We start from the raw sequence: 14548 nt of genomic DNA on the forward strand, positions 1-14548 counted from the left end.
CCCGGTGATGATCTTCATAGAGAGCTGGAATCCACATTTCTCTGGGGAGGCTCTTTCTCCACCTGGAGAAAGGGGACCACACCTGTGGTGCCATGCTTGGGCGTGGTTGTAGTCAGCGAAGGGATGGAGAAAATGGTACCTCCTTGCTACATTTCTTTCTCTGCTACTTTCTTCCAGCTCGACCGTTTCTTGTTTCCACATCAGCAAGAGCGTTTTGACTCAGCAGGAGCAAAGCCTGCTACTGGGGAGGCTCTTTCTCCACCTGGAGAAAGGGGACCACACCTGTGGTGCCATGCTTGGGCGTGGTTGTAGTCAGCGAAGGGATGGAGAAAATGGTACCTCCTTGCTACATTTCTTTCTCTGCTACTTTCTTCCAGCTCGACCGTTTCTTGTTTCCACATCAGCAAGAGCGTTTTGACTCAGCAGGAGCAAAGCCTGCTATCTGTAAATGAGGTGATTTGTTTTTCCCCCGCTCTGAACCATCCCGACATAAATTATTCGCACACTCTATGGGGGTGGCACGCACAGACTCCCCCAGTGCATGCTATCAGAGTCAAATCAGATGGACAAATATTTGGTGGGCACCACGAAGACCAAGCCGAGAGGGGTGATGTATGAGCTCTTCTATTTGCGTTGGTTTCCAGCCTCGAGAGAGATGACTCAGGTGTCACTCTGCCAGTCAACATGCCCCAAATAAAGATGTTCTCTGAGGAAACCAGCCTCTGGTCACCCCTCGGTTCACCCCCAAGCCTTTCCGGTCACGTCTCTCCACTCCTAGCCTAGTCCTGTTGCTATGGACACTGCCACGTCCTGCTCATGTTGGTGCTGTGTCCGAGGTCTTGCCCCGCCTCCTCCTCAGATGGCCTGGATGACTTAGTGGAAAGACCAGGTAGGTGCCTGGGCTCCTGACTCCCCGGCCTGCCTCTGCTACAGGAACTAGGTGGAGTGGGGGGAACCCCACCGGACCTCATTTTCTGCATGTCATTAAAGGGGTTCTCCCAAATTAAATAAAAACAGGATATTGAAGGGAGGTCTGCACTCCCATGCTAAGCCAAGATATGGAAACAACCCGAGTGCCTGTCCACAGACGAATGGATAAAGATGATGCGATGTATATAAACTGGAATATCATTTAGCCATAAGAAAGAAGAAATCTTGCCCTTTGGGACAATAGGGACAAACTTTGAGGAAATTAGGCTGAGTGAGATAAGTCAGACAGAGAAAGTCAAATACTGCACGATATCACTATATGTGGAATCTTAAAAAGCCAGACTTGTAAGAGCTGAGAGTGAAACGGTGGTTCCCAGGCAGCGGGAATGAGAGAGGTCATTTAAGGGTACACACTTGCAACTAGTAGATAAGTCCTGGAGATCTAATGCAGAGTATAGTGAACGCAGCCAACGATATCGTGTCATGATCATTAAACTTGCAAAGACACTAGATCTTAATTATTCAAAATTACACCACAATGATTATGTGCCCTTGTATTATAATGTATACAAGTATGAAATCAACACATTGTTCATCTCGAATTTATACAATGTTATATGTCAAATACATTTCAATTTAAAAAAAAAACACTGGGAGGAAGGAGGCTCTACTTAATAATAAAATGAATCCTTCCAGTTCTAAAACCTTGTAATTTTTCTATGCAAATCTCCCTTCTTCCACTGAGCCCAAGTCAAGGACAAATATCAGGGGCGGAAAAGATTGTTAGCTCTCGAGTGTAGAACCACCTCCCTCATTTATTTATAATCCCAAGTACTCAACAAAATCTGGATTGTATGAATAGAGCTTAATTGTGAATTTCTATGTATTAACTTGTCACTCATGTTTTTTTTTTATCCAGTCTGCTGTTAAATTCTTCGATGATTTAGGTATTTTTATAAAGACACTTATGCAAGTAGAGACGATTCCTGGGCAGATGTGGGGAAAAAATGTTATGCAAATCATGTAGTACGCTAGCTCCAAATTATAGAATGAATTACACACAATAAAGAGTTTGTGATGTCCTTCCTAGCAACAAGATCATTAGTTTCCTTGGCCTTCTGGGTTATATATCTTTCTGCCACTGATATCTATTGTTCACATGAGCTCAGTTAAAGATAAAATTGCCTACCGGATCAGAGATTCTGGTTCTGGTGATGGCTATTGATCTCTCCGTTGAACTAATTAAGCCCAGACAAAGCAAAGACATTTATTCACTAGTAAAACAAATATAGATTGAGTCCCCATCGAATTCGACACAGCAGAAAGCAGCCCCCCAAAAGAACCCTTCAGGTTTGAACAAGAAGGCAAAGTAAATGAAATTTATTAGAAATTGTGACAAATATTTGAAGAAAGCAAATGAATGGCCAAGACAGAGAATGGCTGGGGTATGTTGGCGTATGGAGTATGACCTCCCTCCCATAGCTGGGGAAAAGCTTTTTGAGTGGATGGCACTCGAGCTGAAACCTGAAAGATGAGGGTGGGTGGGCATTCATGAGGAGAGAGTGACAGGTGGGGTGGGTCTAGGGGGACAACATCGTAGGCAGAGGTAAGAGCCCAGAGGTCCTGAGGTGGGAAAGGCTTTTGTATGTTGGAGGAAACAAAATAATGCTGTCAAGTTTTCGAATGTGGAGCCCGCGGCCCAGAGGCCAAGTAAGTTTTTCAATCCCACCCCGCTAGAAAGTGAAGAATCGGAGCTGGCACCCTGTCCTGCCCACCAGGCTTCAAGGCTCGCAGCTCGCGGGGTGTGTGTTGGAGTGGTTCGCCTGGCAGGACCAGGGAGGCTGGGCTTGGCGGGCAGGATGCGGAGTGTGTACATTTCCTGTTTACTCTTGAAGTTGACTTCCCTGCACACGCATGCCTAGCTGCCATGCGTCGTTCACGAGGAAGCCCATACCGGCGTTCATCGCTCATGAGCAACCCTGCAAAAACCAGTCCATGCCCTCCACGCAGGCCGAGGTGCCGGCCGATCAGGCCTGCACTGGCCGGGGTGGCTGGGAGCTTGGGAACCATCTGGTTCTCAGCAAGTGAGGGAAGAAAATTAGTTTCTGGTCCCAGGTGCCCCCAAACTAAACCATGCAGAGGAGCCTGGTGGCACCTCTGGAAGGGAGAGGACGTCGAGGTTAGGGGCTCTGCTCGGGGTCGTGAGCGGTGGGGAGGAGAACGGGAACCGGGGGACAGGGTGGACAGTTTCCGTGCGTGAGCCTGAAGAGCTCTCGGAGTGCCTCAGTTTCCTCGTATTTAAAATTATGACGAGTCACATCTGCCCTGCCTCCCTCAGGAGTGAGGATGGCCTTGGAAAAGAGCAGTGTGCTCTTCAGATGTCAGGGGCTGCTAACGGGGGCTGCGTCCCCTCTTGTGTGTTGTTGGTCAGCCCCGCAAGGATGTCTCAGTGACTTTCACACTCCCAGGCTTAACCAGGAGCTTCCTGCTTCCAGAGGTGAAGGTGGTGGGTAGGTGCTCTTCAGGTGATCCAGGACACATCAACCCCCCAATGGACTTTGGGAGCTGCCAAACTGCCACACGGTACCAACTTATCAACTTGTGAAGCCCCAGGAGCCACCCAAGAGAGATGCCGCAGGGCCGTTTTACCACTTGGATGATGATGATGATGATGACCATGGCACGATGCTGTGACAGTTGTTGTTGCTGAGCTGATTGAAAACTGCCGCATGCCTGGTGTCCCAGCTTGGGTGACGATAACAGAAGTACCGTAGGCTGGGTGGCCAATAAACAACAGAAATGTGTTCCCGACAGCGCCGGAGGCTGGAGTCCGAGAGCGAGGCGCGCGGGGTTGGGGCGGGGGTGGGGGGCGGCTTCCCCGCAGACACCTTTCTATCCACTGATGTGATGTCGCGTCGTGCAAGGCATTGGGGATTTCTCTGCGGTGTCTTTCATCAGGGCACGAATCTCGTCCGTGATGGCTCTACCTTCGTGACCTACTCACCCCCCAAAGGCCTAATATATCGGGGCTTAAGATTCCAATGTATACATTTTGGGGAGATATGAATGCTCAGTCCATCGTCCCTGGTAAATAGCACCAGGCACGTCACTCCTAGTGTCTCGCCGGCTCCCCCCAGCAGCTCCATCAGGCAGGTGGTCGGGGAACCCCACGCGGCCGGTGAGAAAACCAAAGCACAAAGGAGCCGATAATTTCCCCAGGGCCGCACCGCCTGTGAGTGTCAGAGCTGGTACCCAGAGCCACGTACGTCTGACCTCGAAGGGGATGAGCTACCAATGACAAATGGGTCATTTTAAAGAAACAAATCCAAAGTTTGAGTACTTGACGTTCATCTTTTTTAACAACTTGTATAAGCCTATATGATCTATATTTAGCATTTCCTGGCTACGCATTACCTGCCATAAAGGATGGCTTGAAGTGTTCCTTTGTCCGTTCTCTAGTCCTTGAAGCTTTCAGAGAAACAAAAACGTTAGTATAATGCAGAAACTCAGCTGAGGACTGGCATTATTTATTTTCCGTCGTATGCTTTTGAGTTCAGTAGAAGTGAGCAAGAGAAAGGAAAGGTGGAGGAAATAAGTTCCAGACAGAAAGAAGAGCCAGGGCGAGACCCAGGGACCAGGCAGGTTCTGGGAGCTGAGTCAGCGAGACGGCTGAAGAGGGTGAGTGAGAGTGTGGGGTGGGTGAGAGGTAAAGCTGGGAATGTAGGCTGGTGCGAGATCAGAGAAGGCCTTAGAGGCAATGTTAAGGACTTTGGCATGTACTCAAAACCAATGAAGCCGATGGAGCCGGAGACGGACATGACCTGACTTGCATTTTAGGAGGAGGATGCTGGCCGACTGAGAGCCATCCACCTCTCGCCTCCGCCACGCAGGCTGTGAGGGCGGTTGCATTTTTCACGATCTGCTTCGATACTCCAGGGGTCCCTCCGAAGGGTCGTACCATTTTCCTCTTTGGTGTCAGGGAGTGGATGTGACCACAGCCATTGGTGTAACCCTGCCCTAAACCCAATGAGAACACGTGCTCCCCTCCTGGCTCTCAGTCCTGGAGTAGACTCCTTCCATCTATTTATTTATTTATTCTTTTCATGTATAGGACACCAAAAGGTAGGTGCTGAGTTTCAGGGCATTCAGCCTATTGACTGTTAGACTTAATGCTATTTGTTTTTTTTTTTCCAATTACAGTTGACATTCAGTATTATTTTACATTAGTTTCAGGCAAGCAGCATCGTGGTTAGACATTTATGTAATTCACAAAGCGATGCCCCTGGTTAGTCTAGTATCCACCTGGCACTATGCGACTGAAGAATGTTTAGCTGAAGCCACTTGGGTGTGGACGCTGATGTGAGGCCCAGGTGACTTTCCCCCTTGGCTGTACATCAGTCATCCTGCTCACGAGGAAAGCGAAGGCCGAAAAGAACCATGACAGCTCTGTAATTGACAACAAACCAGAAATGTCGTCTCTTCTTCTTGATGGAGACCCCGAAAAGCGGTCTCCATCACCACCACTGCAAGATGTACAGTTAAGCAGCAGGCAAATGGACATTTTAAAAACTGGGCACATTGGACTTGAAATGTTTCAAGTCTGCTGGCGGCCCTCCTTGACTTGGCTCTTCCCTGAAGTCAATGATGCCAACTCTTCTTTGTCTGGTCCACTCCAGAAACTACAAGTCAAGGTGGGAGGCAGCAAGGGAGGTGCCTAGACCTGGACTTCTTTTAACATGGCAAGTGCGTGTTGCCTTTTCTGATTCAAGTATCCAGTTCATCCAGATCGCTAAATACAAATTTCTTGAGCTCAGTTGCAAAGGGCAACCCATTGGGATAGATGATCCTCGGTGACAGCTGTGCCAGGTAGCACTGCCAGAAAATCCCTTCCTTGCCGCTTCATAGGCATCAGGTCTTCGGAAGGTGGAGGGCTCTTTGTAGGTGGACCCCCGTCACTGGAGGGGAGCTTGGGAAACTTTGTGTCCCCACTTCGAGCTCCCCTGTAAGAAGTCAGAGCAAACAGTGAAGTCGATGGCTCCATCACACCGTCGGCCCTTCCCAGGGCAGTCACATTCCACTCCCAGCTGTTTAAACAGGACATCTGGGGCCTGGGCGTGAACGTTCTGACACCCATTTCTGAAGGGGTGGCCCATTGGATGATGACCCGCCACCAACTTCGGGCCAAAGGAAGAGGGGGATGGAATAAAAATGACAGAATATGTTGTATTGCCTTTGATTTAGTTAAGTGGTTCAACTGCCCCAACGGCATATTTGAAATCTGGTCACTGAAGGGTTGGTTAAATTCCAGATTTCTTTTCGATTTTGTTAAGTCACAATTAACTTAGGGTAAGAACAATGTATTGTGATGAAGGAAACTTATGGAGTTTCTGTTTTCTACAGCAACAAGTTTACTTCATAGCTCTTGGTCTTAAAATACATGGTGGAGAAATGACTGAAAATGTGGAAGCCTCACGAGCCTCGTTAACCCCTTAAAAATCAGTCACCTGCGTCAGAAGGACATGCTGATGAACATATTTGTTCCTGGGATTTCAGGCTTTTTTTTCACCGTTTGTTTGGTAATTGTCTCATACTAAAATTTGTTAAAAGATTTAGAGATTGAGTCTGAGACTTTGTCTCAGGTGCTGCAAAGACTCCCCTCCCCCACCACCCACCCACCGCACACACATAGAGGTTGCCTTCGGTAATGGGCCGTGTTGGGTTGGTGTGGGGTTGGGGAAGAAGGGGTACTATGTCTTGCATCACAGGGTCTCCTTGGATCCCCGAGAAGTGTATCAACCCTCACGGAGAACAGCGCCTCAGAGATCATCTCCTTTCATTTGCTCGATGGTCATACTTCCTAAAAGAAAGGGTTTGATTGGGTTTGTACAGCACCATCCTACATGGACAGAGTTACTGGGCAGAATTTAGAAACCGTGTGCTCCAGAGACATTCAGCCTTCTTCATGTCCAGTCCACATGCAGCTGTCTTTGACTTATCTGCCACCCCCTGGGACAATCACTTGTGGTTGGAGGGCGGGGTTGGTTTATCTGCACAACATGGCAGAAACGATATCATGATAGGTAGGAATGAACCATTTAGCCATTTTCCTTAAATGTGTGTGGATAACTTGGGCATCTGCTGATTTGGGGGCTTCTCCTGCAGCCCTTCTGCCATGTTTTCCTCCTATAAAACCCTGTGAAGTCATAACATCCGAGTCAGATCATCCCTGTTTTACAGACGAGGGAACTAAAACACGGAGATGTTAAAATAAATACGCCAAGGCTACTCCTCTGGGAAGTGCGAGATCCAGGGGCTGGAGCTGGGTGATCTGATTTTCAGTGCTTGATCTCAACATTCCTACCACTATATATACCTCTTCCTAGGCATTTATGTCCATATGACAAATAGAATCGTTCCACTGGGCTTCTGACCAGCCAGGTCAGATACTCCCCAACACCTGTCTAATCATAGCGCATGGGATTTGAAACTGAAGAGCCGAAGGTCAAGAATTCTCAGGGTAGCTCTCCAATAAGACAGATTTTACATGTCAACTCCCTTGGCATGGTGACTGCTCCTTGGACCAGCCCATTGATTTATTCATTCAACAAATATTGACCGAGTCCCTGCTATGTGCTGGATACTGTTCTAGAAGCTGGAAACATAGCTATGATTTAATTAATTAATGTCTCTGTCCTCATAGAGCTTACATTCCAGCAGGGGAGGCAGATCATAAGCAAACAAACAAACGAATATATGATATGAAGCCGGGAAGAAAAATAAAGTGGATCTAGAAGTGGAGACACTGTGATGCAAGTATTGGGTGGTAGAAGGTACTATTTTAGGGTGGGTGGCTAGGAACAGTCTCTCAAAGGAAGTGGCATTTGAGCAGGATCTTGAGCAGCAACATGAAGGAGAGAGACAAGGGGCAGATGTCACATAGAAGTACGGTAGTTATTTTGTGGAATAAATTCTTCCTACTAAGCATATGACCCGACATCAAAAAAGCACGAGGTCAACACGGACGGCAACGTAGTAATGAGAATACCACTCACTGAGGCAAACCTTTACGAGCTATTTTAATGGACTGCTGTGGCTGGAGGGAGTAGGTGAGGCAGATGGTCTATAAAGCTATTGGCTCCATGGGCATATTCTTCTGACCGAGGACTGGAGGTCTGCGGAGTGATTCCCTGTTCGTTCTTCTGAATTAAAACAGAATTGGGCAGTCTCCCCCTTGTGGTTTGGTTCTTCAGTCTGGTAGACCCAGGGCATTGGCCGGTTTTCATTTGCGTTGGTTTATTTGGAGGAAGAAGTCGCGTCGTGTCGGAAGCTGCCCGATGCATGTGAAATACCACCATCCCGGATCGATGACCGCAGATTCCGCCTCCAACAGCCTTTCTGGGCCGCAGCATTTTTTTTTTTTTAGGCCTCTGATGTTGACCATGGCGCAACACGGTAATGACCATGCAGTGGACTGTGGGGCCCACCTCGGGCTGGGTGAGGACGAACCCGCGAAGACAATATTATGTGTAATGGATTCAGGTGGGGCTCGGACTCCTCCTCCGTGAGGATATACGATGTGAAGAGCGTGTTTGCCCCAAGACACGGATGGATGGATGTGGGCGGCATCCCTCCGCCGGCCTGGGACTCAGACACAGTTGACAGCAAAGACGTGATCTGGGTAAGTGCCGCTGTGACTCGAGGTAGATGCTCCTGGGACGTCTTTGGCCGAAGGTAACGTTTTAACTCTGTTCAGAGCCAACTTCTAAGTTTTGGCAAAAACATGTTTTGCAACTCAAAACTTCTCTCCCTGCTTTACCCTGATTAGTTGTTAGTTGAAAACTCTCAACACCTCAGCTCTGCCCACCTCTCCCTGTTACTCCCTTCCCACCTACAACCGCCAGCGTCCAAGCTCGGGGCTCCTGCCAGAACGGACATTTACAGCAGAGAGAGAAGGGAGGGCAGAAGGCGAGGAAGAAGGAGGAAGTGGCTCATGCATTCAGTCCCAGTATTGGAGGTTCTGCTGTGTCAGACACGGAGCAGGCCTTGGTCAGGTTCTCACGATCCTCCACGGAAAGCGCCGTGTGACCTTGGACAGGTGACTTAACCTTTCTGATCCTTGGGTTTTCCTCATGTGAGGGTTCATCTCCGTAAAATGACTTCGGTCGAGCAATGCTGCTAAACTGCTTAGCAAATCGCTTAACTCATTGTGAGCAGGAAAGTCGAGGGCCGTTTTGTTGTTAGTTTATTTAGACACTAAGACCCCCTTCCAGGGGGTGGCACTGCCTGGCCTGGGGTAAAATTGTACACACACTTCCAAGGTCCGTGAAGTGTGTGGCTTGACGTAGCTAAGAGGTTTGAACAACCCCTAAACTTCTTATAATACAAGAACTTCATAGGGATTGAGCTGCCAGCAAAGCCATTGGAAGCTGTGACGGCTAATTTTATGTGTCAACTTGGCGAGCCTATAGAACCTAGCTATTCAATCAAACGTTAATTTCCATGTTGCCGAGAAAGTATTTCGTAGGTGTGGTTAACATTTACAATCTGTTCGCTTTACGTAAGATTACCTGGACAGTGTGGGTAGGACTCGTTCAGTCAGTTGAAAGACTTGGAAGCAAAAACTGAGGTTTCCTAGGAAAGAAGAAATTCTGCTTCTAGGTTGCAGAATCAAACCATACCTGAGATTTTATACACACACACACACACACACACACACACACACACACACACACTATATTTTATTATGTATTTTATATATTTAAAAATATATATTTAAATATGTATATAAAATATGAAATAAATATAAGTGTATCAAATGTTTTTACATTTATATATAAAACGTCCTATTCTGTTTCTCTGTCTCTGGAGAACCCTGGCTGACATGGAAACTCATGACTTAAACACAGATGTAGACAGCTTTTAGCAGAGTTGTTTTTTTCAGCTCATCTATTGTAGGAATCCAGACTTGAGTTGTTAATGAAAACAAGCGAACCGACAGAAAGCATGAAGGCAGGACCTTCTGGTTCCGAGGGGACCGGTGTGGGCCAGGGGTTCTCAGCCTTAATGCGAAGAGAGCATGTCAGGGTGGACTGGAAGGCGTCCCAGCCCCAGGCCAGTGTCCGTCCCTGTGGGGCTTGGAGGAACAGACAGTTTGGGTGGGGTGTGCAGTTTTTCCCGGCTCTGCTGTTCAGTGTTCTGGGCCTGTCCCCCAAGCTTGGTCACAGTGGTTTGTTTAAAATTAGCCCTTGTTTGGCCTGTGGGAGAAGAATGAATTACAGTCTGGAATTTACTCTGAGCCTTTTGCATTTCAGGGTCTGAGGGCTGGATCATTTGTCTATTTAAAAGTGGACAGATGTGGACCCAAGACCGCCATGCCACCAAACCTCTGTCCTCATGGCCAGCACTGGCTAGACGTCTCTATTGGGTCAGAGGCCGTCACCTGGTCTGATCTGGGAAGAATGTCCCCTGTCCCAAACAGAGCTCCCTGCCTCCCGTACTGAGATGCCTCCAATCTTCCCGGAAACCCTTAGGAATGGCCTGCATGCAGCTGTCCCATGCAAAAGTGTCATCTAAAGCATACACTGCCCCGTGCAAAAGTGTCATCTCGAAGCACAAAGAACTAAGTGGCATCTCCTCAGATAGGATTACCTGGAAACAAGGCGCAGGATAGGTAGGCTTCGATGGGGGTGGTGGAGGGAAGGAAGACTGAGATGCATATTGCACACCTGGAAAAGAAGTTTTGGCGTTCTGGGAGTCACGATGCTGGGGTGTGCAGGGTGCCCAGAGAGGAAGGTCTCTAGCAGACAAAGGAGCATCAAAGCTGGTGTCACTCACTCCACAAGTGTGATTTCAGCTGCATGAAGCCTTCCTCGACTTTGGAGTCTTTTTTTTTTTCTCTAAATACATTTCCTTTCTCCCTTTTCTGTAAAGTTGGTTTTCATCCAGTATCAGAGTAAGGTCACATGTGGCTGGTCCTCGTGGAAACATCTAACCTGTTCTCCAGTTCAGGCCTACTGCTGATGACTGTCCTTAGTGGACCTCTGTTGCGCAGCTTTATCTAAATAAAGAACCATAGCCACAAGCCATGTTGTAAACACGTGTTGTCAGCTTGGGTAGTTTGGGACTAATGCCACACGCACTCACACGCACTCACACGCACTCACACAGACTTGTCCCCACACAGACTCGCACACATACAAAACATTTTTGCCACATTATAAACTGACTGTGGTTACATTCATTTCAATCTCGTCAATGCTCGTTTTACCAGATATCAATGATAAAAACATAAGCGATGACAAGAGATTGGGTTTTTAGTCACTTGATGGTATATATTGAAATCTCACAGCCACCAAGAAAAGTGAAATCCTTGGGATAAAAATCAGCTTAATAAGAATGTCAGGATTTTCATTCCCGTGATAAAGTAAAACAAAAAGAAGTTAGAAGTAATTGGAAATTCGCTTTAAATTCATATTAAGTTGTAATAAAAGCCTTCCACATACCTGTCATATAGACAGGAGATTCCTGTTCCAATTATAGGTAAGGATCTAACCTGCTATTTAGTTACAAAAGTTTATATACTTTGTATTCACACAGATACATGTGAGCAATGAAGAAACAACTGTAACAAGGTGAATGCTGGTTACCTACCCAGTGGTTACTACCTGCTATGCCCTCCTAACATAATCCCGATTAGGTTGAGGTTTAGGGAAGCCATGCATCGGGGAGGATGGACTAGGAGGATGCTAAGGAACTTGGTTGATCTAAGCCAATCATGAGACTCTTTAACTTCTCTTTGCCAGTGATGAGCTTACAGGTCGGCATCCGAAACTTGGCATAAGACGGCATGAAAAGATTCACTGAAATAGGCCTTTCCTTTTTCCCTTGAATGTTGCCATGTAGAAGGGACTGCTTGAAGCTGCTGCAGACAAATTGCAACCATTAGCAAAAACCAAGAGACTCTGAGAGAGACCAATGATTGAGCTGCTGAATTAACCTTTCCTGGAGGCACATACCTCATGACTTATTGATCTGTCCTTGCCATTTCAACCACGTTTAACTGGGTGTTTTGTTACTTGTAGCCAATGTTCCATTGATATACTTTTCAATATTAAGAAAAATAAACATGGCTGAAATTTAGTTTTCATATCTTCTGAGTAAAGGATAACATAGTGGAAAAAATGTTGATTGTACTTTTTGTAACTCTAGTAGCTATCACCTAAGAAAAAAGCAATTTGGAAAACATATACATACTCGTGTGCCCACATGCACAAACCCACACGCTCAATCCATTGATCTATTGGAGTTTCTAGGCATTTTCATAACTAAAAAGTTGATGAAGGATCTGAGAGACCTAGATCTGGATTTTTGTTTTACAGCACTTTGTATTCAAGTGTGATAAGCTGGCAATGCATAAATAGGTGGAGAAAGAGAAAAGAGTACATTTGGGGTTGGGGTGGGGTGGACGGTGCTGATAATCACCAGGGGGAGAGCAACCCTGAGCTTGGGCGGGGCTCTCCTCTAGCCACGTGGCTTCCTGAGGCCAGAAGCCACGTTCGCTCAGTGCTTTACAGATAGAAAATTCAAGGTGCAGGGAAGTCGGGACCTGCTCACAGGAGCCGAATGATCCAGGTTTCCAGAGCATTTCATTGCCACGCATCACCTCTGGTTCATCGTCTGGCAATGAGGAAATGCACACACGTGCGGCCCTCTGCAGATCTTTTCACGAGCTTGAGTAGAAAAGAGATTGAGTCACTGCTGGGGCTGCTTGACTTGAAACTATAAGTTGATTACAAGAAAAAAATGGTTTTCATTTCAATTAACCCAGCCATCTGGACTGCTCAGGCCTTAATAGCCAAATATAAGGAACTGCATTTGGAAGAGATTAATTTACCTTTGTAGTTTAGTGAGGAGGTCACGCAGGTCACCCTCAGGACCTTGCCAACACCAGACCAGCCACTGATGGAGATCCTAACTGGGTGTGACAGGTCTGAGCGTCATGCTTCCAGGTTGCTGGAGGGACACACTTCCTGAAAATCGCCTCTGATTTAAAACTTTCCCCTGACGATCCAGTCATGAAGGCGCAGTATCTATAACATCAACTGAAGATGCTGAAGAAAACATCCATGGGGGATCCTCAACACCCCTAGTTCAATTATCAACCAGTGAGCCCCCAAAGAAGGAAGTGTATGAAAAATGGCATCAACGAGGACCGAGATGGTTCAGCCACCACCGCTGCTTTGAGGTTGGTCATTTCTGTAGATTGAGAACTTCACAGGGTTAAGGACCATCATAAACAAACCCCCTCTCAATTGACTGGGGATAAAAAATGAGAAGCTTTTGATAGATGCACATCTAGTGGGCAGAAAATAGCAAAGTCAAGGGCCTCCACCTTTCTACCTCTTACATTCTGCCTCCCTCTTGGTGATATTCTGAGGCGGTCACGCTTAGTCCATGGTGGCGCCGGCCCTTCTTCCTTATGGGAATTGGGGAGTGGGAAAAAATGAGACTTTATTTTTTTGCATCTTTCTTCAGACCAAGACCATCTAAAATTTTTCAAAAATATCCCTGTTTTTTAAAATAGAATATTTTTTATCAGAAGAAAAAGAAAAATCGTGTGAACAACACAAAATGATTGAATTTCTAAAAATAATTCTTAGGAAAGTAAAATGTCACTATCGCATGGCCGATAGGACCAACAGGTTTTTGTCCTCATTTTCCCGGTTCCTGCTTCTGTCCCATCTGCTCTGGGACTTTTTTACTCCTTAGAAACTGGTTGGCCTAAGGTTCCTGCTCTGATTAAAATTATGTATAGCTGGTATTTTCTTGTTTAAAATAGACGTATTTCTCAATGCATATTCTTGGAGGACAGGATTATGATTTAGAGGAAGAATCTTGTTCTTTGTGTGTTCATGCAGCATAAATAGTTAATAAGGGCACAAACTCTATTTTTTTGCTTCAGCTTTCACTGCTGTCTGGATCCTTCTCCTGATAAATCTGTCCCCTCCTTCCGTGCATTTTCTATCCAGAGTCTAAAGGAATTTGGTAACTGCTGCAATGGAGTAGAGTACCACCTCCCCAAATATACTCCACAGAACACTGACCTCCTGTGCACTGATATGTCACATCCCACCTGATAACACCATCTAGGTCTCATGTTCTTTGGGAAGTACTTTGGGCAATGTTGGAGTAATGCAACATTCTGGGGAAATGGAAGTAACAGTGACTGAAATTGCCTTGGAATATTGGAGATTTCCAAGAGGAGGTGACGTTTGATCTTGATCCTGAAGACTTAGTAAGTACTCAGCCAGGGATTCAACTAGAGAAAGAGGCTAATGGCATCTAGTCTACACTCTGTTAAAGTATGAACGACTCAAATAAGTTGGCATGTTTGGGAGACTTTGTCATATCCGCTGTGGGGGGCAGGGGGTGCCCATGAGTGAGGATCAGGAGAGAAGAAGGGAGAAGTTTGGACCAGAGCTTGAAATGTCTGCAATACTGCATCGCATTTCTCGTTTGTCCCTCCAGATTGCTCTCCGCCCTTATGGAAAGACAGCAATGGGATCACTTGCCCCCCAGCTTCTGGTGGGATTCACCCCGTGGCAGTCCCTGGCAGGAG

Source organism: Pteropus alecto, unplaced genomic scaffold, assembly GCF_000325575.1.
Source record: "Pteropus alecto unplaced genomic scaffold, ASM32557v1 scaffold134, whole genome shotgun sequence".
NCBI lineage: Eukaryota > Metazoa > Chordata > Mammalia > Chiroptera > Pteropodidae > Pteropus > Pteropus alecto.